The sequence below is a fragment of the Leopardus geoffroyi genome, chromosome A3, assembly GCF_018350155.1.
Source record: "Leopardus geoffroyi isolate Oge1 chromosome A3, O.geoffroyi_Oge1_pat1.0, whole genome shotgun sequence".
In the NCBI taxonomy this organism is placed as follows: domain Eukaryota; kingdom Metazoa; phylum Chordata; class Mammalia; order Carnivora; family Felidae; genus Leopardus; species Leopardus geoffroyi.
In genome coordinates this window covers 8,535,600-8,563,333 of record NC_059336.1, presented here as the reverse complement: position 1 = coordinate 8,563,333, position 27,734 = coordinate 8,535,600, and the positions used below count along the sequence as shown (strand labels likewise).

Here is a 27,734-nt window from a genome sequence, read left to right as displayed (position 1 = left end):
GGGCAGAGAGAGAGGGAGACACAGAATCGGAAACAGGCTCCAGGCTCCGAGCCGTCAGCCCAGAGCCCGACGCGGGGCTCGAACTCCCGGACCGCGAGATCGTGACCTGGCTGAAGTCGGACGCTCAACCGACTGCGCCACCCAGGCGCCCCTGCTGTTTTCTAAGCAGGAATACCGAGTATGGTCACACTGGCTGTGAACAACACGATTCTGAGAGTGCAGCCCCAATAGACTGGGGTGCGAGCACCCCCTCCCCCCCTCCCCCCCCGGAGGTGCGCAGTGGGTATAATTGCCTTACTAACGAGCTGAGCATTACAGTGCGTTCATTTATTAGCCTCCCCTGTTTCTTTTTACGGGCGTTGCCTTAAAAAAAACTCATCTATGAGCTCTCTTTACATATGAAGGCTGGGAGAGTGTCAGACCAGTTACAAAGAAAATGCTCTCCAGCTTTGTGGTTTGGAGGTGAATTTTGATGCTGGGGAACCAGTGACATCGACTTCTGATCTGATAAATGATTTCTTGGCAAACGCTGCCCCGTGAATTCCTTTCTTGGCACCGAGGAGCACTTGTAATTTAGAAACGGGTTTGTTCAGCAACTTGGCTTTGCGATCTTTGTGCTGCGGGCTTACGGGCCGAAGGCATTAGGCTCCAGTGGACATTCTGAGGGACTTCCCAAAAAAAAAAAAAAAACAACCAACTCAATAAAATAACTGCCAAGAGTGTTTCCTCTTTTCTCTTCTTCTTCTCTTCCTTTCATTTCACTTACAGTGTTTGCCATCATTTCCTGAGGGCTCACCCCCCGTCCGTGTGCCTGTGCCTGGCCCTGGGTTCTGAGCTTTGTATGTCATTTACATCTAATTCTTGGAACCCTTCAGTCTTGGTACTGTGGGCTCCATTTTTTTCAGGTAAGGAAACTAAGTTTTTGAAGAAGTAAACGAAAAAAAAAATCTTATTCAGGATCACAGAGGGAGGAGGTGAGGGAAACTGAGTTTTGACTCACATTGGCCAGACTCCAAGATTCAGACTGCCTCCCACTTAGCCACCCCGGGTTTCCGCGAGCTGCTTATGAGCTCGTCTTTCTTTGTCTCAAAAGACCAAAGACAGAAACGGGCTTCATCTTTTTACCCCCGATAACGAACCTGAGATTTTTGTGCAGAGTAGGCTTGAGATCTAACCGGGCTGAACAGGGAAAATCACGGTCGGCGGGGGCTGGCGGGGGCGGGAGGGGGTGGGGCTGAGCAGGTGCCTCTGAAAGGTTTTCACTCCAGCTCTACCCACAAATATATATGGTGGATCAAAAAGTGATAAGGAAGTAGGCTCAGTTGGTCACACACCCCTTCAATCATCAGATGGTGTGCCGTTAACACCATGAGCAGAGCCTCTCAACTGGGGCGCTCTTGACCTCTGGGGCCGATCGTTCTGTGCGGTGGGGGCCGTCCTGTGGGTTACAGGCCGTTCAGCAGCATCCGTGGTCTCTACCCACTAGACACCTTGTTGTGAAAGCCCAACACGTCTGCAGACGTTGCCAGAGGTCCCCCGGGAGGAAGAATTGCCCCTGGTGAAGAACCGCTAGTCCATGATTAATAAAGGCTTCCGGTGACTTTCAGAGCTCCAAAGAAACATCTTTCGATTACAAGGCCAGTGGAAAACATGCCGGGACGTTTATTCCTCTCTCTCCCCTCCCTTAGCAGAACTTCCTAGTGGAAGCTAAATGTTTGGTGAGCACACTTAGAAGACTGCGAAATGTTTACTTAAACATGCGCTTGATTAAAAGAAAACATTTTTATCAGCCTTCGCTCATTGCAAATGCTACTTACCGAGCTCAGGATATTTGCCAATCTCAGTGCTAAGTCCCTGGATGCATGTTATCTCATTTAATACAGCTTTTTAAAGTAGACATAAACTTCACCCCATTTTATCGATGAGGACACAGAGATTCGGGAAGATTAAATAACTGCTCCGAGGACACGCAGAGAAGCGGGCACAGGGGAGAACTTCACCCCAATTTGTTTTACGCCCGGGTTCATTCACCATGCTGATCTCCGAGGTCAGTATTCATTCACAGTAGCGCATTAAAAACATCTGAAAACAAAAAGAGGAAAATAAAGTCGTGGCTAATGTTGCCATTTAGCAGTTACCAGTGTCGACATTGTGTTGTGAATCCATCCAGTCTTTTTTTTCTGAGCATTTAAAAACATATATACTCTGCGGGCACCTGGGCGGCTCAGTCGTTTAAGCGTCTGACTTGGGCTCAGGTCATGATCTCACGGTTCACGGGTTCGAGCCCCGCGTCCGGCTCTGTGCTGACAGCTTTGAGCCTGGAGCCTGTTTTGGATTCTGTGTGTGTGTCTCTCTCTCTGCTCCTCCCCCACTCCTGCTCTGTCTCTCTCTCTCAAAATTAAATAAACATTAAAAAATTTTTAAAAACATATGCACTCTAGAAAAGATGGGGCATGCTTTTCTTTTGACACTTGGGACTACTTTTCCATTACGATGTTCAATATTCTTCACTAGCATCATTTAAAAGGACTATATCATATTGTAGGGGGGAACATTTAAACAATCTCCCGTTGTCAGAATTTCTGGTTGTATTTTTTCTCTGTTCCCCTCTCTCTCACCCTCCCTTCCTTCCCTTCCTTCCTTCTTTCCTTTTCCGTGTCATTTACCCAGGATGGAATGCTGGAGTCATAGTTGTCATATATATATTTTTTTAATGTTTATTTTTATTTTTGAGAGAGACAGAGACAGAATGCGAGTGGGTTCTGGGCAGAGAGAGAGGGAGACACAGAATCGGAAGCAGGCTCCAGGCTCCGAGCCGTCAGCACAGAGCCGGACGGGGGGGCTCGAACTCACGACCTGTGAGATCATGACCTGAGCCGAAGTCGGACGCTCAACCGACTGAGCCACCCAGGCGCCCCATAGTTGTCATATTTTTAAGGCTCATGATACATGCTGTCAAATTGCATTCCCATCAAAGGTTGTGTTAATGTATATTTTACCTGCATTGTATAGAGGGGTATATTTGTTTCTTCCAAGAAACACAGGGCTTTTAACTTAAAACACACCTAGCTTGCAGATATAACAGAGGAAATCATATTTGGTTTTTGTTACATTTCTTTGACTACTAGGGATTTTGAAATTTCTTTAGGAAACATACGAGACATTTACGCACTTAAAAGAAAGCAGTGGGGCCCCCGTACTGGTGAGAGACAGACTTCTGTAATATGGGGAATATTCAGACCCATTTCAAAGAAAAAAAAATCTCGTAGACTCAGAATGTTACTATATGTATTTCATTATACAACGTAAATGCACAGCAACATGAGACTGCTCCTTATATCTGTAGTTCTTAAATTTTTTTTTTTCAACGTTTATTTATTTTTGGGACAGAGAGAGACAGAGCATGAATGGGGGAGGGGCAGAGAGAGAGGGAGACACAGAATCAGAAACAGGCTCCAGGCTCCGAGCCATCAGCCCAGAGCCCCACGCGGGGCTCGAACTCACGGAGCGCGAGATCGTGACCTGGCTGAAGTCGGACGCTTAACCGACTGCGCCACCCAGGCGCCCCAATATATCTGTAGTTCTTAAAGAACAACAAAAGCAAAGCAAGTTGACCAATTAATACAAACAAAACTAGGAAAACTGTCATACCCAAATTGGCAGCAATGATTTAACACGGTGGCTGGAAAACTGCAAGGAAGTGAACTCTTGCAATTTCTGCAGGCAGGACCGAGGCCACGGAGTCACCATGCTTTCTGTTGTCGTGTGCGGTGACTCAGCCCGCCCAGCACGTTTCTCCTTCGGAACCAGAGACAGACAAAGCCTTCCTGGGACACGCATGCATCTTGTTCGCGTTCAGCCTGCCTCCCCTTTCTTCCCATTCGACCCACAAATAAAGCTCAAATAGTACTCGGGGCCAGTAATTGTAAACCCAAGTTCAGGAGGAAGCAGGACGCTGAGTCTGGAAAGATTATTTTTAGATTATTTGCAAAAGGGAACGGGACACGCGCCCTGTTTTCTTACAGGCACCTCAAAAACCGTACTCGGTTCAACTCTGAAAGCCTGTAGAGGGAGGAGCGGCCACGCCGTGAGCAGGAGGAAGCCGCGATCCTCTTGTCTGTAAAATGAAGCAAACAGTATCTGTGTCATGGGAGCACACGGGCCGCTGAAAACATGCAAACTATTATTAAAACATGTTCTCAGGGCCTCAGTCGGTTTCGGAGGAATTTTAAAATAACTTGGACTCTGTTGTCTTTACGGAAAAGAACGTTGCATTCTAAAACAGGAGGATGAGGGGCGCCTGGGTGGCGCAGTCGGTTGAGCGTCCGACTTCAGCCAGGTCACGATCTCGCGGTCCGTGAGTTCGAGCCCCGCGTTGGGCTCTGGGCTGATGGCTCGGAGCCTGGAGCCTGTTTCCGATTCTGTGTCTCCCTCTCTCTCTGCCCCTCCCCCGTTCATGCTCTGTCTCTCTCTGTCCCAAAAATAAATAAACGTTGAAAAAAAAAAAATTTAAAACAGGAGGATGAGTTATATGGGGGGAGGGGGGAAGCTCCCAAAACAAAGATCCAATGTTCCATGATCCCCACTTTGCCCCTAGCCTAGGGCTAGCAGGACGGTTCTCTGCCAGGATTTATTTTATTGTCACTGGTACATTCAATCTGAGCAAGAGAAGTCTTCTCGGTCTCCCTGATCAAAGAGTCAGATGCCTTGTGAGCAATTCTCCAACCAAAGGAATTATTGGCTTTTATGCAGCATAAACACCAGGAACCTGATTCACAACTTTCTGTGTGAGGTCTGACTCCTACAGAAGGCTCCCCGTGGATCTTTCCTCTTTTTCCTGCCATCTGACTCCAGGATGCATCCAAGCCTCCTCCTACCAGCAAACTTAAATCCCCACGACCCCAGCTAGCTGCAGGGAATTTACCTGCACATTTTGTTGCTGTTTCCTGTGTGTCTCTTGGAAATGTAAATGAATGATCCTTCTTTCTATCGTAGTCGGATCAGGTAAGGACACATTGAGGCTTACGCGTTCCCCCAGGGGCCCCCATCAGACCGCTTCTCTAATGCTGTGACTCACGGAGCATCACAACGAAACCCTGCCGGTTCTTCCAGACCTCTCTTTGAAAGCCTTGGGGAGCCTGTCTTTATTATTATTATTATTATTGTTATTATTATTATCATTAATCGGGGTCCAATTTGCATACAATAAATCACAAGGATTCCAAGTATGCTTTTATGAGTTTCAACAAATGTAACCACCTTGTAACCACCTTGTAACCGCCGTCCTAATTGGTAGAGAATCTTCCACAGTGTTTGTACGATCCCTCATCCCTCTTTCCAGCAATAACCTGCCCGCCTCTGTGGTTTTGATTTCCAGCCCCATCGCTCAGACGTGCCAGCGTCAGAGTCTCATGAAAATGGAACCAGTCGAGATGTCTACTCTTTGTGTCTGGCTTCTTTCAGTATTATAATGTTTTTGAGATTCATTCATTCTATGTGTGCACCCTTAGTTCCGTCTGAAATGATTCCCCGGGCCATTGTGTGGATGTACAGCGCTTTGTGTATCTATTTGTGGCTGAAGGATATTTATCATTTCTTTTCCAGTTTTTGGCTACTGTGAACAAGGCTCCGGTGGACGTATCTGCGTAACTCTTTTTGGAGGGCATGCATGTTTATTTTCCTTGGGGAAATAACCTAGGAGTTGAATTCCTGGGTCATAGAGTAGGTATGTGTTTAATGTATGTATAAGAAACTGCCAGGGTGCCTGCATGGCTCAGTTGGTTAAACCTCTGGCTCTTGATTTCGGTTCTCACAGTTTGTGGGTTTGAGCCCCGTGTCAGGCTCTGTGCTGACAGCACGGAGCCTGCTTGGAATTCTCTCTCCCTCTGTCTCTGCCCCTCTCCTGTTCACTCTTTCTCTCTCAGAATAAATAAATAAACTTAAAACAAATACTTAAAAAAAAAAGAAAGGAAACTGCCAACTCTTCTCCAAAGCGGGGGGCTTACTTGGTTTTGAGGTTCCCGATCAAACTGTGTCTTCATTACTTGCTCTCTAATAGCACATGATTTATTTTGTTTTGTTTCTATTTGGGCAGATGGGTTGTCAAAAGACGCTGTATCTCTTTACCCCTGCCGACAGCCATACCCTTTGCGATATCATTCTGGTGAGGCCGTCCGTCACGGAGTAAAGTCTGCCTGCCACTCCTGGAATATCAGTTGGATTCATGTCTTGCTGGTTTTTTTTTTTTTAAGTTTATTTATTTATTTTGAGAGAGAAAGAGAGGGAGCGCAAGGGGGGAGGGGCAGAGAGAAAGACAGAGAGAGAGAGAGAGAATCCCACTTGTGCAGAGACCCATGCGGGGCTCAATCTCATGAGCTGCGAGATGGTGAACTGAGCCGACGGCAGACGCTCAACCGACTGGGCCACCTGGGCGCCCCCTCGTGTCTTGCTTTGACCAACAAAATGCAGTGGCAGTGAGCAGTTGAGGCCTCCGGAGGCCTCATCCATCCTATGCATATTTTGGAAGCCTGCTACCGCCATATGCACAAGGTTGGCACCGCCGTTCTGGAGACTTCCATCCCAGTGGAAGCCATCACGGGCTGCCTACTCAACAGCCAGCAGATATCCTACCAGGTGAGAGAGCGTCGTCTCCACTGGTAGAGCTACCCACTCAACCCGCAGCTGACGACAGACGCATGGGTGAGCTCAGCTGTGAAGGGGACCCCTTGGTTAAGCCCACCGATCCATAAACAGTAAGAAATATTTATTATTTTAAGCCATTGAGTTTCAGGGTGATACACATCACACGGCCATACCTAACTGACACATTTCCATGAGGACAGATCTCTGCCTCTTCTCTCCCATTCACTTGTGTGAACATGGTCAATTTAGCGAACATTTCTGAACCCAAAGATACCTTGAATTGTAATGCTTATCTTACACAACTGTTTTGGAGATTAGACTCGTAACTGAAGGGAAAAACACAACAGTGCCTTGCTGATAGTAGGTACTCACTAAATTCTTGCCATAGTAATAATAATGTTATTTATTTATTATTTAAATTTTTTTTTAATTTTTTTTCATGTTTATTTACCTTTGAGAGAGTGAGAGAGTGAGCACAAGCAGGGGACGGGGAGAGAGAGAGGGAGACACAGAATCTGTAGCAGGCTCCAGGCTCTGAGCTGTCAGCACAGAGCCTGATGCCGGGCTCGAACCCACAAACCATGAGATCATGACCTGAGCCGAAGTCAGATGCCCAACCGACTGAGCCACCCAGGTGCCCCCCCCCCCCGCCCCACCTTTTTTAAAAAAAAAAATCACTGTGTGCTCTTTTTGCCTTAACACATTTTCTTGTAGCAGAATCTTCTATGATTTTAGCAATAGAAGGGTCTGGACAGTCTCAAAACGTGTCCTTCCACGTAGGAAGATGAGTGTGTGTTTTTTTTTTCCCACCAGACAGTTCGTAGTCACATGATAGAGTTGAGCTCTTCATTTTCATTGATTGAGAAAAACATAATGGCAAATGCATAATTATAAATTCTCAAGTGCTTTTGCAGTGGGCTTGTATTTCTGGAAATGACGATAGCATTGCCAATACCTTTCAAAGCTGGTGGGATCCAAAATATGAGATGCATTTATTTACTTGACAGACATTACCTTGAGTGGATACCAAATCATGGGATCTTTAGAGTAATTTCCTACCTTTGCAAATTCATCAACTTCCACCACCACTGGGACTGTGGCCCAAAGTTGGAAAGCACTGACCAAAGTCAACAGTGGCCTGTTCTACAGGGCCCTGGATGGACCAGGCTTTCCTCGGGCTTGCTTAATTCTGGCTCTTATCCTTCTAAATGCATCTATTACCACCCTCTCACTTACTCATTTTGCTCCATCCATGCTAGCTAGCCTTCTGGCTGTTTCTTAACCGTGCAAAATTAGTTCTTTGCCCTTCTTTGCCTCTGCCTGTAAAGCTCATCTCTAAGGTCTTATATTCAGATTGATGCTCAAATATCGCCTCCTGAAAGAGGCCTCCTCGGTCCTCCTTCTGCTCCACTGCTGTCTTATTTCCTCTGGTTGTGTTTTCTTCATGCACTTTTCCAGTGTTATTTCAATGGTCTTTTTTTTTTTTTTTTCTTTTTTTAAGCTGTACACCTAATGCAGGGCTTGAACTCATGACGCCAAGATCAAGAGTCACATGCTCCACTGACTGAGCCAGCCAGGTGCCCCTCAGTGGCTTAGTTCTTGGTCTTTGTCTTGACTGTTTGACCCCGCTACACTGCAAGCCTCATCAGAAAAGGTAAACTCTGAGCGATGCCCCACACGACGGCATTTAGTAAATTTTATTTAAAATTTTGTTTAACGTTTATTTATTATTGAGAGACAGAGAGAGACAGAGCACGAGCAGGGGAGGGGCGGAGAGAGGGAGAGACACAGAATCGGAAGCAGGCTCCAGGCTGCGAGCCATCAGCACAGAGCCCGACGCGGGGCTCGAACTCACGAACTGCGAGATCGTGACCCGAGCCGAAGTCGGACGCTCAATCGACTGAGCCACCCAGGCGCCCCAGGAAATTTTAATGAATGAATCTTATTTTACAGATGAGGACCCTGATGTCCAGAGAGAAAGAGGACAGCCGACGTCACATAGCCTGTTAGGGGGTTAAAATCTAGGTTTCTAAATCACTTGGTAATGCTTGTCCAACCTGAATTGGTGAGGTTTCAGGTTGGATGCAAGACAAACAGCAATTTTAATGGTGTAAATGCGGTAGAAAATGATTTTTCTTTCAGATCGAAGCTTAAAGGTAAGCAGCTGTTCTGGGTATCGCTGAGTAAAAACGACATCGAATTTAGCGGCTTCCATGAATAACCTATCAGGGCACCTGGGGGGCTCAGTCGGTTGGGCATCCGACGTTGTGCACTGATAGTTCAGAGCCTGGAGCCTGCTTTGGATTCTGTGTCTCCCTTTCTCTCTGCCCCTCCGCCTCTTGAGCTCTCTCTCTCTCAAAAATAAAAAAAAGATTGAGCTCTTGCAAAGAGCTGAGAAGCGGGCCATTTATTTAATAAATGGTTCACTCTTTGGGCACAGAATTTTACATAATTTCTGCACAGTATCAACCAAACTTGGACGCGTAAAAGGTAGAGAAAGCCTTGATGGAAACATTTTATCCGTTCATTCATTTATTCACACATCATTCACTCATTCATTCATTCATTCCTTACACGATATTATTTGGGCACCTACCGTGTGCCAGGCCCTCTGGGTGGCATGGGAGCCAGGGGAGACCAGAAGTCTGCTTCCACGGAGCTGACACCGTAAAGGGCCCAGAACAACAGAACAAGCATCACGTGTCTAATTAGCTCCCACCAGTGTGATGGGGCCTGCGGCAGAATGCACGGAGAATTTCCTGACCAAGTACCGCCTGGCTGAGATCCGGGATGGCTGTGTAGGCGCTAAGTAGGCCAAGAAGAGGGAGGGGGGGAAACCCCAGACTCAGGCTGTGCTGGGCTGGGGCCGCCCACGCAGGCTCGTGAGGACTGACTGTCAACTTTTCAGGAATTGTGTAAGTCGGTCGTTAAACACAGCCGTTAGTAAAAATTAAGTCCTATAAACTTACAATTAAATTATACTAAAAGCAAAGGGAAGAAATACCTCCAGCCCTGCTCTCGAGGTTGTCACAGGTGGGGCCTGCGGGATGCTTAGCCATGCGAGGATAGCGGTACCCGTGCGGTATGTCTAACTGACCGTGTTTCCAGCCTTGTTTCACCAGGGAAAATCCCTACCCGTGGCAGCGTCCCTTTCCAGCAAAGCCTCTGGTGTAGAATTCTAGAACAACACCGGAAGTACTGAAGGGCCTGCTGCTGGCAGGTGAGCTCCTGATTAGGGTCCTTCAAGTGACTAACTCATCCTGGGCGCAAAGTCGAGGTGACTTACGCTCCTTCCGGCGCCAGAGATACGATCCCGGTGTCTGACACGGCCATTTTGTCCCCTATTTTGCGCAACCTCACGATTTCTTCCATTTGGCGCTGGATGGAGAAGGCGGGTTGTATTTCGGGGCCGCCTCATTCAAATTTTCCGAACCTTCACCGGCATCACACTCAGGGAGGCGAGGTGTTCCGGTCACAAGAGGTAGGAAGGACCCGGGACCCGTCAAGGAAACTCGGGCTCATTCCTGGGCTCACAACGGCGGACAGAATGATTCAGACCCAAGCGGCTCTCCCTCTCTCCTCCTGCTCCACCCGGAGCTCGTGTCATTTAGTTCAAGCACATTTTCTGATTCTAATGCCTACCATCTTCCTGATTGTGCTTTGGCTTGCAAACTGATGGCCCCTGAGCCCAGCACTCGTGGAAGCTACCAGCTTGGAAATCGCCCGCCTGTGGCGTCCTTGTGGGGCGGTGGATGAATCCCCTGCTTTGCACGAAGGACTCCCTCTTGTCCAGTGTCTGACGAGTCCTAGCTCCAGCTTACCACCACCGTGAAGCCGGCCAGGGTCATCCTTGCCTCCTGCGTGACACGTCTCCTAGAGGTCAAAATACGTCCGAGATGGGTGGTGTCCCCAGAAGGTTAAAAAAAAAAAAAAAAAAAGAACCAAGGGCACTTGGTATGAACAACAGGGAACAGGGACCCACCTGGGTCCCACGGTGCTGCTCAGGCCGGTTGTTGCTTGCCATGTGGGACCGGGGCCCCGTGTAGCCAAAACTCCTGATCTTTAAAGAGAACTGGGGCGCCTGGCGATGGGGGGGGTGGCGCTTAGTCAGTTAAGCTTCTCACTCTCGATTTCAGCTCGCATCATGATCTCACGGTTTGGTGAGATCGAGTTCCACATCGGGCTCTGCGCTGACAGCACAGAGCCTGCTTGGATTCTCTCTCCCTTTCTCGTTGCCTGTCTTCCGCTCGCACGCTTTCTCTTCCTTTCTCTCTCTCAAAATATATAAACTTTTTTTTTTTTTAAATAAAGAGAACCGGAAATCTGGATTTGGGGGCCAGATTTCTATCCTTCGATGCGGCAATTGTTCCAGATTGTAAAAAGACCCCCGACAGACAGGCTACCAGTTCAAGGTGAAACTCTGCTGAGTCTGAAGAGCGGCCTTTTCATCCTCAAGTCCCCAGCGCTCAGCACGGAACCTCGCACGAGGAGGCATCTAGGAAACGTTTGCTGAATGACTCAACGAACAAACGCATCCATCAGGAGATTAAAATTCTGTCCATCCTACATACACCATCTCAATCTATCTGCTTTCCCTTGGGTGCGCGAACAAAAGCAGGCACTTGCCAAGGGGCCAAGAGGCTGTGTATTTGCTCACCAGTAAGCCCAGCACCACGGCACAGGCTTTCCCCTCGTACGGATCACTGTAATGCCTACTTCATAGAACTACTCCAAGAGGTGGGTTCCGTTATCAGCTCCATTTTTCAATTTTTAAAAAATGTTCATTTAGTTATTTATTTTGAGAGAGAGAGAGAGAACGTGAGTGGGGGAGGGACAGAGAGAGAGAGAGAGAGAGAGAGAATCACAAGCAGGCCCACGTGAAGGGCAGAGCCCGACACGGGGCTCAGTCTCACGAACGTCAAGATCATGACCCGAGCCAAAATCGAGAGTTGGAAACTTAATGGACTGGGCCATGCCAGTGGCCCTCAGCTCTGTTTTTAAAAAGAAGCCACATGTGTAAAGCTTAGAGAGATCAAGCCACCTGCCTGAAGCCATATGGTTGGCAAATGTCCTGTCTCCATCAAGGGAGAAGCCAAAGTCTGTTCTGGTCCCACAGATCACTTTTCCCTCTGCATGGCCCTTCCCACGGCAGCTCCTGTCTCGTATCCTTAGAGCTGCTTCACCGGCATCCTCAGATACCACAAATGTCTGCTGGCCTCAGGGCCTTTGCATTGGCTCTGCAGGGGATGCTCTCCTCTAAGATCTTCATATGGCTTTACCTTGAGATCTCTTCTGGACGCCCTGCCCATTTAAAATGGCCACTTCCCATCACTTCCCATTTCTCTCTCCTGCTTGTTTTACCTTTCTGCATAGTTTTAATCATCTCCTAAATACACTATAATTTGATTTTTCATTTTCTGTCTTTATCACTATAAGGCTACTTTCTATGGGGGCAAGGACTTGTTTTTTTGTTTTTTTGTTTTTGTTTTTTTTTTTCCTGTTTCCCTCCCTGCCATGTCTCTAGTTCCAGAACTATGCCTGGCTTAGGGGAGGCCTCAGGAAATATTTGTTGGATGAGTGAACGCTGGGGTTTGAGCACTTGTTAGGTGTTGACCGATGATTTAAAAACTTGTTTCCTTAACCACCAACCCTTGCTGACTCAAGTAGGGGCAGCGTGGTTCATGCCGCGCGTCTGTGCTCTGGATTGACCTGCGGGTTCTGGCGCCTTTTGAATCCACTCAGAGGCTGTGGGCGTGCCTCACAGAGTTCATGTTCTAATGACAGAGAAGCTCCTAAAGATTGTAACCTCTGAATGGAACTTGGATCCCAACTCTCCACGGCCGAGAAGCTAAAGATACAGAGAAAAAATTGGGGCACCTGGGTGGCTCAGTCGGTTAAGTGTCTGACTCTCTCTCCCCTTTTTTTTAAAATTATTTTTGTGTTTATTTATTTTGAGAGAGAGAGACAGAGGCTGAGCAGGGGAGGGGCAGAGAAAGAGAGAGAGAGAGAGGGTGACACGGAATCCGAAGCACGTTCCAGGCTCTGAGCCGTCAGGACAGAGCCTGATGCGGGGCTCGAATTGTGAGATCGTGACCTGAGCCGAAGTCTGACGCTTAACCGGCTGAGCCACCCAGGTGCCGCTTAAGATTTGTTTTAATATTTATTTATTTTGAGAGAGACAGAATGTGAGCGAGAGAGGGGCAGAGAGAGAGGGAGAGAATCCGAAGCAGGCTCCAGGCTCCGAGCTGTCAGCACAGAGCCCGTGGCGGGACTCGAACTCACAGACTGCGAGATCATGACCTGAGCCGAAGTCGGACGCTGAACTGACTGAGCCACACAGGTGCCCTGAGTGTCTGACTCTTAATTTCAGCTCAGGTCATGATCTCGCAGTTTGTGGGTTCAAGCCCTGAGCTGGCATGGAGCCTGCTTGGGATTCTCTCTCTGTCCCTCCCCCACTCGTGTTCTCTCTCTCTCTCTCTCTCTCTCTCTCTCTCTCTCAAAATAAATAAACTGAAAAATAAATAAAGGTACAGGTCAAAAATTGCCCTATGGAATTTTGAGCAAAAAGAAAGATATCAGAAATGTAACAAAGCGCTCCTAACCATCCAGTGTTACCTGCTCTTTGACATTAGGCTCCTACTGGCTCCCTGCTTAGAAGCACAGTAGTTACATGTGGCTCCTAGAACCCGTGTTCAAGTCCCGGCTGCACCGTTGGCTTTGTGGAGGTTGTGCCATTGCAGAAGTGAGTGAACTTCCGCGAGTTTCAGTCTGAGCATCTGTCAACTGGGGATAACGATGTCACATGTCCCCCAATCCGAGAAGCCACTGAAAAGCAACGTTATTGTATGAACCGCAAAGAAAGAAAACAATGTTACTGATTATAAACAGCCCACTGATTCTAAGAGTTATATAGACTTTAGAAGTGTTATCAGTAGAGTGGCCAGGTAAAATATGGGACATCCAATTAAATTTGAGTTTCAGATAAAGAAACGAACAATGTTTTAGGATAAATTAATCCCATTTGGGGCATGCTACTTGGTGCATACCTACACTAAACAATTTCGCAACTTTTATCTGCATTTCCAATTCAATTGAAGTCCTGCATTTTGTCTGCTAACTCTAGTTACAAAGCCAAAAATATATATCCTAGACTCAGTGAAATACCGTAGTGTCTGTCTCACTGGAAGGTGTGGTTGGGGGTGAATTAATGGAGGAAAAGCCTTAGATCTGGGTCTGGAACAGAGTAGGTGTTCGATACAAAGTAGGGGTTGTTATAAGACAGCTTGTACACTTTTTTGTTTGTTTATTTTGAGAGAGAGAGAGAGAGAGAGAGAGAGACCATGTGCATGCAAGCAGGGGAGGGGCAGAGAGACAGGGAGAGAGAGAGGGAATCCCAAGAAGGTTCTGCGCTGTAAGTTCAGAGCCCGACGTGGCTGCTCGAACTCACAAGCCCTCGCATGATCTGAGCCACATCAAGAGTTGGGTGCTTAACCCGCTGAGCCACCCAGGTGCCCGTAGCTTGAGCCAGTTTAACAGACCCACTTGTACCAGCCTGGAGCTCCTTGAGGGCTCACCTTTCCACCCCCCCGGGCTTGGTGCGGGCCTGCTCATCCTGAAAGAATCCGGTATTTATTCATCCAATAGAGACCTCCCCTCCTTTTCTGCGCTGACGCGTTCACGGCTGCAGCCCCTGAATGCACAGGGGCGGTTGGTTGCAATCTTCTCTGAAGCCTGGAAAGAGAATACTTTTAGATAAGTCCCTGCAGCGAGTGCCTCTCCCCAGCGGGACCCCTCCAGGCTTCTAGCGTCTACCTTTGAGAGCTCAGGTGTCCGCTACCCATTACATTTCCATCCTCCTCGTGAAACTACTGCTTAATTAGCCTAATTGCAGGATTGCAGGCTTGGGGCAGCAGGCCCCTTTGGGAAGGGGTATTAACCCCGAGCTCCCCAGGCCCGTCCCAGCCTCCCAGCGTCCCATGGGGCCTGTCTGCCAAGTCGTTCCCTTGGAGTGGCGAAAACACACTCGCCTGTCCTGAGTCTGCTTTTTACAAGACGACAACGACAGCAACAGTGGAGTGATAATAACAGCAACACATACTCGGGGCCAAGAAGGTTAAAAAGGACCAAGTGTAACGTGAGACCCAGGGGTTGCCGGAACGCTGGTCACCTGCATCTCAGCTCTACTCCCTGGAAGGTCCCAGTTGTTCCCAGTTTCTCAAAAACACAGGAATGTTCTACGCACCAACCGTCGATGCAAATATGAAGTCTGTAAGCCTATGTGCATATGCGGGATGTATTTAAATTTTTGATGTACAGCACCAGATTGGGAAATACGGTCTTTGTTCTAGCGATACTTTGTTTTTCTGAATAATTGCACACGACCGAAGTTGAATGCTGATGTACATTCACTTGAAGCCCGTTGCGTGTTCTATGTAGATATGGTCACCCGTAAATGTCTGCACAGTTGATTTTGCATAAAGGGAATTACACAAGGTACACCCAGAGGTGACCCGCCTTGGTCGCTGAACATACATCCCGGCCGCCTTTACTCTCTGCACGTTAGAGCCGACTCATTGTTTTTTATAAGGCCGCACGATATTTGATGAGGAGGGACATGTCATAATTTATTTAATGAAGCCTTTAGGCCACTTCCAGATTTGTGCCAGGAAGCAAATAACATGCAAAGAGGCAAAGGAAATGTGGAAACGCCCTTGAGTTTGTGGGGACACAGCTTCAAGGTGAGGGCAGGTCAGGGCTCTCATCAACACCGATCCGATGGTGGCTGGCAGTTGGTGGGGGTGGGGGCAGGGTCTTGGGGTCCCCCGTGAAGCCCAAGATAACCCTTCAATCCCCAGATGCTGGAAGTTCCGGATGGTTCCGGGGAGAGGTGAAGGCAGCCTGGGTGGCGGCCCAGGATGAACCGGCTCGGGGAAGCAGCTGTTGGCCAACTGGTGTGGAAACCTTCCTATGTTTCCACCACCATGATGGTCCTCCTGCCCATCCTTCTCGAATATTGGCCCTATTTGAGTATATCCACAGGTTTCGAATCCTGGAATTCCTGGGACAAATGGTATGAACTCTTTTCATTTCAATTGGCCTATTAGCAAACTCTTCCTTGGAGTCTTTTTTTTTTTTTTTTTTTTGGTGGGGAATAAAAAAAACCATAATGGCATTTACGAGAGCTAAGTCCCAGCTGAGTGCTTCCTGGATCACGCAGCCTGCCATCTTTCCCGAGGTGCTACAGGACAGGAACTTTTGTCACTCCCATTTTACAGATGGGGAAAGTGAGACTCCAAAGCCATGGTGGGATTCGAGCCTGTTTCCCCAGCGCCCGGCGGCTGCCGTTCTATGGACTTTCTAAATCCCGGTGGAACATGACAAGATGAAAGGGAGGCTCGCAGCTTCCGCGAACAGGCGCGTGTGCACCTGCTCTGAGGTAGATGGAGGCAGGAAGCTGGGGTGAAGCCCGGGATGACAAAATAGACAAAAGAACGAGACAAATGCCAGTCGCATTCAACGGGAATTGGTGGCCTAATGAAGGGCACGTCCAACACCGGTGACATAGACTTGACCTTCCTGCGCCTCAGGAAATGGGGACAGCAGTCTGATCCAGCAGAGCCACTGACCTGAATTAAGTTAACACATATGAGATGCCTGTGGCCCCACAGGACAACTCACGGTTACTCTTAGGTCTGTGTGCAATCCCAAGGGCCTCCCCTTACACTTCCAAGGACATAATGTCATAAAACCATAACCGAGGAGGAAGATGGTCCTTGAAGGATCGTCCCATCCAACGATGCCCTCTGCCAGCCGCCAGTCACACTAATACCAGTCCAAACGTTTGTTTCCCCAATTCGATAACAAATTCTTATGTACTCGGAAAAACATTCAGAAAACATGATGACGTTTTACAAGGGCAAAAGTGAAAGTTGACTGAATGCAGTCTACGGTTAACCTTTGGCACTTATATTTATGTGCTTGAAAATGGCCCCAAATATTCCATCACAACGTACACACCGCTAAAGTGGTACCGCCTCCCGCCTCCACCCCCACCCCCAGTCTCTTCCCCAAACTGCAGCCCGCGTGGCCTTCCCGGGACACAACAGGAACCACTTCCGTCCTTGGATTAAAACCTCTTGGTGGCCCTCGCCGCCCTCGCTATCTACGCTCCTTGCCTGAAAGACAAGTCCGCACGTTCTGCCTGGTCATCTCTCCCCACCTCGGTCTATGCACCACATGAAGGCAGCCAGCCGCGTTTTGTGACCCGAACTATGTCCTTAATATCTAAGGCAGGTACTCGGCATGGATAGACTCAGGGTGCACTTGGTAAAGTCGGGGGCAGACCTGTGTGGCTTTCCCTTGATATGGCACCCAAAGGCAGCACGTGTGTGCCTCCGTGCTCCATGGGAAGTCTGGGAAGGGGCGAGTGAAGGACTGAACTGGGAACGTGTCCCTCCACGGGCATATCTTCGACCACGCACCGTATATCCCGTGACAAGAGTTGTGCAAATGTCCAGCATTATGCGTGTTCACCCCGCACCGAGCACTGGCCCCACCGCTGGAGTTCTTGCCAGAAAAGATCTAGGGAAACGGGAACAACAGTGCTGGTTAATACCGCTCAGGGCTTCGCCATATGGTACCCAGACCCTAGAAGTCATTCGCCCAGTGGCTGGGACACAGAAACCCAAGTTTCAATCACGTTGTTAGGCACGCAGATTTCTTCCCGCGTCCTCATCACCACTGCTTCTCGCAAGGCGTGCAAACAGGCATCTTGCTTTATTTCTCAAATATTTGATGTGCGGTGGCATCCTGAAATCGGTCCCGATGGTCTCATAGGCAGACGACATCCAGGAAGCCTTGGGGAAGCGGAGGAGGGCTCGTGCTGGATGTGTGAGAGTGCGTGGGCGAGAGTGAGCAAAGGCATCTGAGGCTGGTGAGCGGATGTGTGTTCATCCACAAGAGAGGGGACAGAGATCCAAGGACTTTCCTGGCTTGGGAGAATCGTCAGCGTCTTCCGTGGGTGTCAGTGGCGTTTCCATCTTTCTATGTGTGAATGGGCAAATGCACCGGGGAGTAAAACCTACTCCAGACGGAAAGAAGCGGGACAAAGAAGCAGCAGATGTCAGAACTCAGCTCTAGAAAACAAAATTCATACTGTGCTCACCGTCCAGAAATAACTGCTGACAACGTGGCTGTGCATTTTCTTGGGAATCGTTCTCTGCGGGGGCGCCTGGGTGGCTCAGCCGGTTGGGCGACCCGCTCTTGATTTCGGCTCAGGTCATGATCTCATGGCTCTCGAGTCTGAGCCCCTGCTAGGGCTCAGCCTGGAAGGCTCCGAGCCTGCTTGGGATTCTCCCTCTCTCCCTCTCTCTCTCTGCCCTTCCCCTGCGCATTCTCTCTCACTCTCAAAATAAATAATAAATAAACTTAAAAAAAAACCCAAAGAATAAATTGAAAAAATTCTGTGTTTGTGTATATGTGTGTGTGTGTGTGTGTGTGGCATCATGTTGTTCACATGATTTCCCTCACATTCTAGTCAAACACATTAGGAACACCTTTTCTTTTTTTTTATTAAAAAAAATTTTTTTTAACGTTTATTTATTTTTGACACAGAAAGAGACAGAGCATGAATGGGGGAGGATCAGAGAGAGAGGGAGACACAGAATCCGAAACAGGCTCCAGGCTCCGAGCGGTCAGCACAGAGCCTGACGCGGGGCTCGAACTCACAGACCGCGAGATGGTGACCTGAGCCGAAGTCGGCCGCTTAACCGACTGAGCCACCCAGGCGCCCCTAGGAGCACTTTTTCATGCCATGAAATATACTTCAACTCCCCCCGTTCTTACGGCTATCTTGTATTCTGCTTCATGTGGGACTATAAAGTAATATTGCTCCACAGTGAACTATGCAGGTTGTTTCCCGTTTGTCACCATTTATTACGGTCCAGTCCGGCATTTAAAAATATCTACTTACTGGGGTGCCTGGCTGGCTCAGTCGGTGGAGCCTGGAGCTCTCGATCTCGGGGTTGTGAGTTCAAGTCCCATGTTGGGTGTGGAGAGTACTAAAAAAAATAAAAATAAAAATAAAAATACCTACTTACCAAATGAAATAGTGTTTGGGAAAAGCCATGTGGAAATGTAAGGTTTTCATGTTTTTGTTATTTGCATTGTCACCGTTAGCTTATCTGAGTGCGTCGCTCTCTTGGCCCTGACCCCATAGGAAGGACTCTGAGGGCGAAGACAGTTCCTCATTCCTGCCTCGAGGTCTCCCTACCCTGTACCACTCTGAGTACACGTGGACGCACCCTTGAACACGTGTGGCCGCTCTGCGGAGACATCAGACGGGAAGCGGTGACAGGTCGCCCCTGATTGTTAAAGCCTCTTGATAACATTGATCGCAGCCTGTTGCCTTTTTAATTAAGAACTAGATTGGGGCATCGGGTGGGCTTAGTCGGTAGGGCACACGACTCTTGATCTCTGGGTTGTGAGTGCCAGGCCCCTGTTGGGTATAGGTTATTTAAAACAAATAAATAAGAAAAAAATAAAGTTGTTAAAAAAAAAAAAAAGGAAGTAGGGGCACCTAAGTGGCTCAGTCGGCTGAGCGTCCGACTTCGACTCAGGTATTCATCTCCTGGTTTGTGAGTTCGAACCCCACATCGGGCTGGCTGCTGTCAGGCCTGCTGTCCTCCCCTCCCCCTGCCCCTCCCTTGCCTGCACTCTCTCTCTCTCTCTCTCTCTCAAAAATAATAAATAAAAATTAAAAATAAATAAATAAAAGAAGTAGATTATTAAGAGAACGATGTTGACCTTATTTAAAATTTTTATTATGCATACATACATTTGGAAACAGACATGTTCCAACAGACCTGAAACAAGCCTGAGTGACCAGCTAAGGGAGAGAGCTAAAATAGTCTAGCTTTCCAGAAACTCGCGTGTACTCCCCTATAGTCCATGCGTACATTTCTGCTTGGTTTCACTCGGTTTTCTTTTGTGGTCATCGTAGGTGCCTTTTCTTTTTCTTCTCCTTTCTTTTTCAGATTCAGCCTTTGCAGATGGAATCTTGCCCACAGCCTTGGAGAGCAAGCTCTCCTACCGGTCTGTTGCTGGGAAAAGTTGCTCTGGGCAGATAAGGGGGGCTGTTGATGCAAATGGAAGGAGACAAAAATCCAACAAAACTTCAGCCGTTTAGAACACCTGATGGTATGCAGTTGGAGGCTGAGAACACCTACAAAAATGTCATCCTTCTAACCTCTTGGTATACACCCCCGTGGGAAAATTCATACTCGGCATTATCTCGTTCGGTATTTAGCAATCGATCATACATTCAGTTCATTTTCCTTCTTTCGTTCCATCCAACACACATATAGTTTTAAAGTTTATTTGTTTGTTTTCGAGAGAGGGGAGGGGAAGAGAGAGAAGGAGAGAGAATCCCAAGCAGGCTCCACGCTGTCAGCACGGGGCCCGAGGTGGGGCTCGATCCCACGAACCTTGAGATCATGACCTGAGCCAAAATCGAGAGTGGGATGCTTAACTGACTTAACCACCCAGGTGCTCCCATCCAACACATATTTTGATTGATTTCCTGTATCATATAGACAATTTGGGTGCTGGGGAGATAGAGCCGGAATCGAAATCGATAAAGCGCCTGCCCTCAGGCACAGACAAACAAATGAATAAGAAAGACATACTGCATGCTAGGTGGGCCTAGTGCTACCTAAAATGTTGGGAGTATTTGGAGGGGACAGGAATACCAGTGAGTCCACGTGAAAGGCCCTATTTTCTACAGGTGGTCAGAGAGGGCTCCGTACAAGGAGGTCTTGGGTAGCATGACGAGCAGCCCAAGAAGAGGCGGGCCGTGTCTGAGGAAGGAGAATGGGACCCACATGGTGGGAGCCAGAGGGTCCAGATGAGCCGGAGGAGGAGCCTGAAGATGGGGTTAAACGGGGGGGGGGGGGGGGGCAGGTGTGTGTGGAGGCAGGTGGTGACCCAGACCGCGGAGGCCCTTCTAGGTTGTCTTGGGATTTTGCATCTACTCTGGGGGAAATGGTGAGCCATGGGAGGCTCCGGAGCACAAGACCTGGTTTAGATCACAAAACCACTTTGACTGCTATTGAGGTATTTACGGGAGGGAAGAATGGAATCAGGAAAACCAGTCTGGAGGTGAGTATAACCATCCAGGTGAGGGAAGATGCTTTTTCCCCCAGCTATTTATTGTTTAAGAAACCATCCCCAAACTTGTGGCTGAAAACATCAATGGTTTGTTCTTTCCCGGGGGCTCTGCGGGCCTCCTGGGCAGTTCTGCTTCGCAAGTATCGGCTGGGTCGTATTTTCCTCCATTTTTGCATGCCTACTAATTTTTTTTTATTGGTTGCCAGACGTGCACTTTACTTTGCTGCAGGATGTTTTTGTGTTTCTGTGACTAGTCTCAAGCTTTGTTCTTAATATTCTCAAGCTTTGCTCAGTGGCTGCTGAGGATGAAACCCTTCTCCACAGGCATCCTGCTAAAGTCACATGGCTCCGTGGGGCCGGGAGTTCAGTTACCCAGACACGGTTTGGTGCTCTCGGGTCTTGCTTTTAAGATTTTGTTAGATGTGCCCAGAGCTGCGCTTAGTGCCTGGGGGCATTACACCCCCCACCCCCCCCCCCCGCCACCCACCCACCCCGCCACTGAGGCAGGACCCTTCTGAGGTCCCGGCTCGGGGCTCCGTGAGCTGTGAGGTTGTCCAGGCTGGCTGGGGGAGCTCCAGTGCGGTTGGCTGTAACCCACGGCGGGTCCTTGTGCAACCTCAGAAGTTTCTTCTGGCCTGTGTGCGATGGGTACTCAGCGGAAGACCTCAGGTGGGCCCTTTGTGGATGTCTGGCGTTCTCTCTTGGCATTCTGCTCTCCCAGTCCCTGGTGGCTGAAGGCCAGTGACTCCAGGCCTCTTAGTTCTGTGTCTTCAACCCAAGAGAGCCTGTCCTCCTCTTGCTGGGTTTCCCCTCCCCGCACACACTGAGTGTGAGATGCCTCTTAACCATCCCCTCCCACCTACCACCCCCCCCCCCCCCCCCGGAGGTTGCTTGCAATTTGTCTGGAAGAGGGTCCTTGCAACACCCAGATTGCTAACGTTCCAGATGAGTCAAAGACTCCGGTGGGTCTCCTCTGGAATGTGATGCTGCCTACCACGTGATTGCCTTGACATTTGGGAATCTGACATTGGGATTAAGCTGGCATCTGTAACTGCTTATAGTTCAAGTATTAGGTCTTTGATTGGGCCACTGAGCTTTGTCTCTTCTTTGTTCAGCTGAAGGAAAACAGTAGATTGGTGCCTCTGGTAATCCTTTGTTTAAAAACAAAACAAAACATGGAAGGGCGCCTGGGTGGCTCGGTCGGTTAAGCGACGACTTCCGCCCAGGTCATGGTCTCATGGTTCATGAGTTCGAGTCCTGCGTCGGGCTCTGTGCTGATGGCTCAGAGCCTGGAGCTTGCTTCGGATTCTGTGTCTCCCTGTCTCTCTGTCCCTCCCCTGCTCTGTCTCTGTCTCTCTCAAAAAGAAATCAACATGAAAGAAAATAATAAACATGGAAGAGGGGCGCCTGGGTGGCTCAGTCGGTTAAGCACCTGACTCTTGATTTCTGCTCAGGTCATAATCTCCTGGCTTGTGAGATCGAACCCTACATCAGGCTCTTACAGAGCCTGCTTGGGATTCTCTCTTTCCCTCTGTCTCTGCCCCTCCTCTGTTCATGTTCTCTCCTCTCTCTCAAAATAAATAAATAAACACGAGAAAATATATAAGAAAAAATACATGAAAGAGATTTTACTTTTGGCTGAGGGGCTGCAGGGCTGTTTTTACTCACGGGAGCTCAAGTAGAGGCATTGGCAGATGATATGCTTCCAGAGATATTAGAACACATTTAAGGGATTCTTGTAATAATATCACCCTCGCTTGCCAGCTTCTGGATTAGCCAAGACTCTTGCTTGCTAAAAGTGGAAGTCCAATTCAAACTAGCTTAAGCAAAACTCTTTAAACAGACCTCCTCCCCACTACAAAAATGGAATTTATAGGCTTGCTTAGCTCAAAAGCTTTAGCGATAGGGAGGTAGGGCTTAAGTCAAACAAAGTCTTCAGATTCCTGTCTACACCTCCGCTTAGTTCTTAGCTGTCTCTCCCCGTCTTCATTACCAGCCTGGCAAGACCAAGTTTTTGTTGGCCCTAAGGTTTTGATTTCATAAAGGAAGAGAGAACACTTTTTCTGATATCTCCGGCCAAAGTCCTATGTGGAGGGATACCCCAGCTGGCCAGGCTTGGGTTTCATGCCCACCCTTGGTGTTGGGTCAGGAGGTCAGGCCCACAGGGTCATGGGACTTGAGCCAGGCTCCTGGGGAGAAAGCTTTCTCATTCTTGGCAGCACAGATCTCCTGGGTCTTGTAATTCGTTGTTGTGGGGCCGTCCTGTGCGCTGCAGATGTCTAGAAGTTTCCCTGGTGTCTACCCACCAGACACGGGTACTTCCTACCCCCTTCACCCATTGTGACAACCCAAACTGTCTCCAGATGTTGCCAGATGTCCTCTGGAGGGCAAAATCGGCCCCGTGGAAAACCACTTCTATGGCGGGAGAGGAATTTTCTATAGGAAGGGACGCTGGGTAGACATACAGGCTCCCGCCCAACCCGGCGTGTTTGCTGACAGCAGTAGGAGGTAGACTGCACCCGGCATCTGGAACCACACCACAGACCATCGTGGAGGTCACCGTTCAGTGTGCTGCTTTTGCCTCACAAAGTCATTTTGGGAAGAGGTTCATAAAGGGCTGGGGACCCCTGTGACGCTACATACACGAAGGTCAGAGCAGAAGCAGACGAGGTGAACACGCCACAGTGTCGTGGTGAGGACTTTAATCCAAGACTGAAACAGCAAGGTTTATTTTGGTTCGTTCTAGTGCTAGGTGTGGGATCTTCCTTAAATTCCTCAATCTCCTTAATCATTGGCTTCCTTCAATATAAAAGAGGATGAGTGGTTTCAGACAAACCAATCGATAATGTATGTGAGAGCCTTGGCTAAGCTGTCAATGTCGTGCAAATGGAGGGTTCGAGGAGGAAACCCGTACTCTTCAATTCATTGAAACGGAAGCTACTTGGGTGATTTCTGATTTTCGAGAATAGTCCATCCACATGTTATTTCTTCTGTAACTGCTCAGCGTCATAGTTGTTTTTTTTAATTTCCTTCTTTCTTTCTTTTCTTCCTTCTCTCCCTCTCTTTCTCCTCCCCCACCTTCTTTTTGGTTTGTTGGTTAACGTAGAGATGTCGAAGCTATGAGAAAGAGGATAGCTATTTTTTTTTCTAGTATATTCCAAGAGGCAAAAGAATTGCTCACCTGGTTATTGACAATTCTTTCCTGTTCTTCCTGTTAAAAAAAAAAAAAGGAAAAAAAAATTCCAGTTCATTGAGCTAACTGTGGGTAAGAGTCCCAGAAAAGATACTATCCCTATGAAGGCAGACATTATGTCCCAACACTGCATGGTAGGTATGTTCTCTGTTTTCTGGCTCTGTTCCACCTGGGTAATAACCCAACCGGTTAATTCCGTGGGATTTAAGCTTCTGGTCTTTGTCTGAACAAATCAGAAATTGCTAGAAAATGTTTGAACAAATCGTGGAGCCCAGTTAGAGTCAAGGGTAGAATATATCCCAGAAACAAACAAATGACCTCATCCCATGTCAGATGCAGGGGCTAAATGATTCATCTCTTAAAAGACACTTAGACTCAATGTTTACTTCCCAAGTGAACGAGAGAAAATTTGCTTCTTGATCTAAACCAGTTGTAGAAAAATTTCAGAGTGTCACCTTTTGGAGCAAACATTGTTTGACTTTTGGATTAGATTCATGATTTATTATGCAAGACCCTCCTTTGAGTTTTCAGTTAAGAATGCTGTGTTTGTTCCTTTTCTGTTGTAGAAACAGGCTTTTCCTGGGTAACATCTCTTGTGATCATTTATCGGTGGATCGTTTTTCATATTCTGGTTTCAGATCTAACAATTGCTGAAATGAACACATACATTTCTCAGCCAGTAAAATATCTCCTAAAAGATGCTTTCTTCTCAGCAGGAAGCTTTGGATACTTCCGGAAAAATTCAGCAGTTTTGAAGTAGGAGACCACGCTGATCCTCGTCACGATTTACATGTGAATAGTACAAACTACAGGAAATCAGAGAGAGATTGAGAGAGAGAGAGAGAGAGAGAGAGAGAGAGAGGAGAGAAGGGGGGGCGCAGGAGAGAGAGGGAGAGAGAAAGAGAGGAAAATTTTATTATGTGCTTGGCGAGGAGTCTCACAATGTTTATAGTCTGGGAACGGATACAGCAAAAGCCTTTCTGCTGTTGTTAGGGAGGGCCCACATTCCCGTCCCACCCCCCACCCCCATCCACAGCCTCGGAGTCAAAATAACACTCTTCCTACACTTATTAATTTTTTTTTTTTTACCGCCCCCTCCCCCCCCCCCCCCGGATTATTTCTACAGCTGGAAATTAAGGAAGCAAGGGAACTGATTAATCATTTTCGAGTTAAGCACACTCCTCCTCTCTACCTCTGTCACCAGTTTCTGTTTTGTTGTAAGGACCCATTTCCTTTCTAATGAAATTTAGGTAGGACCTTTTGGTTTGATAGTTTGTTTCTGGGTCCTTGGATGGAGTGGTGGGGGGGGAGTGGTTTCCTTTACTGGCATTGTCACCTTGACCTGAGAGCTGATCCTTTGTGGACTTCTGCAGACATTGGGGATACACTGAGGATCAGTGCGTGGAAGGGGGGGGGGGGGCGGGGAGGAAGTCATCACTTCTGCTTTTCCAAATAGGTCCTCAAACGCACATAGCCGTCTACACCCGGAGTGGAGTGTAGAACCGGTTATTCCAACTGCTTCTGGGCTTTTTGACATGACAGCCAACAGAAAAAAATAACCCAAATCATTCCTCTTATTCAAGGATATCTGAGAACTTTGGCCACAACCTTATTTTTAAAAGCAGAACGTATTCGTAACTCGAATAAAATTCTTTCCCAGGGCTCCCTGAGATAATGCCTCCCGAAAAAATGTCTCAAATGTATGAGTCAGTCTCAGGAGCTGACCATTAAGCCACTGGCCACACTTGTATTTTTTCAGAATCACTGGGAATCACTGGAAATAATTTCAGAAAATAAAGGAAATACTCTTTGTCCTGTCTTTTCTCCCCCCCGCCCTGTTCTTTTGGGGGATGAGGAGAGACAGAGTCTTTGATTCAAGTACGGCCAAGATCTAGGAGTAAGACAAATACAGTAGAATTCTCTCCTAAGTGGTAGACACGGCCCGGCTTCCCACAGCTTCGGGATCTGGTCTACATCAAGGTTTCAGTGTGTTGGCTTTGTGTCAACAACACACTACGATCTGCGGTGTACCTGGGCTTCCCTAAATATGAAAGCAAAAGCGCTGAAATGATTTATTTTATTGGGTTTGAATTCACTAAATACAGCCCTTGAATCATGTACAAAATCGCATTGTTCTGCGATCAGGCCTGTGTCCAGTGTCAAGTTCAATTAAAAGGCGGTGAGCCCGTGGCAACGGTCTGTGATGGAACCCACCACCTAATAACAGCTCTTGGATTGTGCACTGCTGACATTTTAAGGGCTTCCTGATGATCAAAGTTCGGCCATAGTTTATTGTTTCAACAGTGCCACTGCTTCAGTTTTTGTTTACTTTCATTTCCCCTGGGCAGAACTTTCTAATCTGGGCTTAAGTTTTTATCCCATACTTTTGAGAGGTGCTCAAATTACCCCGTTCCAGTAACAGCAGTCCTCTTACTACGGCAGATTTTGTTAAGTGCCTCTGCTCACTTTAAACAGAATTGCCCCTACAGTACATTTATTCCGTAGATCCAGGAAACACAATTATTGTTTGGCATTGAACTAGACCCTGAGGGACATGAAGCTCTGTTCAGTCCCTCCCCCCCGCCAACACCTGCCGGCCGCACCCCCCCCCCCCCCCCCCGCCGCCACTGTTGGTTGCATCGGACATGAGTTGTATCAGAATTAAATAAAAATGGATGATGTGGTTGCAAAGAACTCCAGAGAAGAGAAAATCTATCTGCAACATCTTTATTACTTGTGCCTAAAGAAGATTGTTCTCTGATCATTTGCTGACTGTTTGTAGGAGAAAACCATTATTCTTGGCTCTTACGTCTAGAAGACGATCACACAAGGAAGTACAACGCACTTCAACCGTTTTTATCCCCGCAGGCTCCTTATGAGTTTTCGGGCAATATTTTGGCTGATAATGCAACGAAACAGCAGGCTCTAAGCAGGTTTTCTAGGAATCGAGATTTGTCTACTTCTTAGGATAATCAAATACTACTTCCTCAGAGAGACCTATCCTGAACAACCTCCGTGAAAGATTGCCAGGACCCCACCTCCCATCTCTCCCCATTTTCTTGACCTGCTGTGTTTTCCTTCAAAGCATTCACTTCTAGAACAGCACCACCCAAGAGAGATACAGTGCAAGCCACATACGAAATTCAAAACTTTTTTTTTTTTAATTTTTTTTTTTCAACGTTTATTTATTTTGGGGACAGAGAGAGACAGAGCATGAACGGGGGAGGGGCAGAGAGAGAGGGAGACACAGAATCGGAAACAGGCTCCAGGCTCCGAGCCATCAGCCCAGAGCCTGACGCGGGGCTCGAACTCACGGACCGTGAGATCGTGACCTGGCCGAAGTCGGACGCTCAACCGACTGCGCCACCCAGGCGCCCCACGGAATTCAAAACTTTTTAGGGATCCCATCAAAAAGGTGAAAAGAAACCAATGAACTTCATTATAATAGCATGTTTTATTCAACTCCATGTGTCATTGTCATTGGAACGTCAAATCGCCATGAAATGACTGTTAATGAGATATTTTGGTATTTATTTTTTGGGCCAGGTCTTCAAAATCTGGTGTCTATTTTACACTCCTAGCACACCTCAACCCGACGAGCCACATTTCAAGTGCTCAGCGGCCACGTGTGACTTGTGGCTGCCATATTGGAATGTGTAGCTCTAGGATATAATGTTAGGCTGGTCGGTGACTTTGTTTTATTCGCTAAGCACCCACTAAGTACACAGTGAAT

At 47.9% G+C, this 27,734-nt stretch overlaps 1 long non-coding RNA gene across 1 annotated transcript; it reads right to left on the bottom strand.

Moving 5' to 3' along the window:
* Nucleotides 1-284: 284 nt before the first annotated feature.
* On the bottom strand, nucleotides 285-9,349 carry LOC123579983. The gene is made up of 3 exons (XR_006703045.1): nucleotides 9,239-9,349; nucleotides 1,818-2,082; nucleotides 285-668 (listed from the first exon to the last, which is right to left on the bottom strand). It is a non-coding gene; the product is annotated as an uncharacterized LOC123579983 (long non-coding RNA).
* Between the last annotated feature and the right edge of the window lie 18,385 nt (nucleotides 9,350-27,734).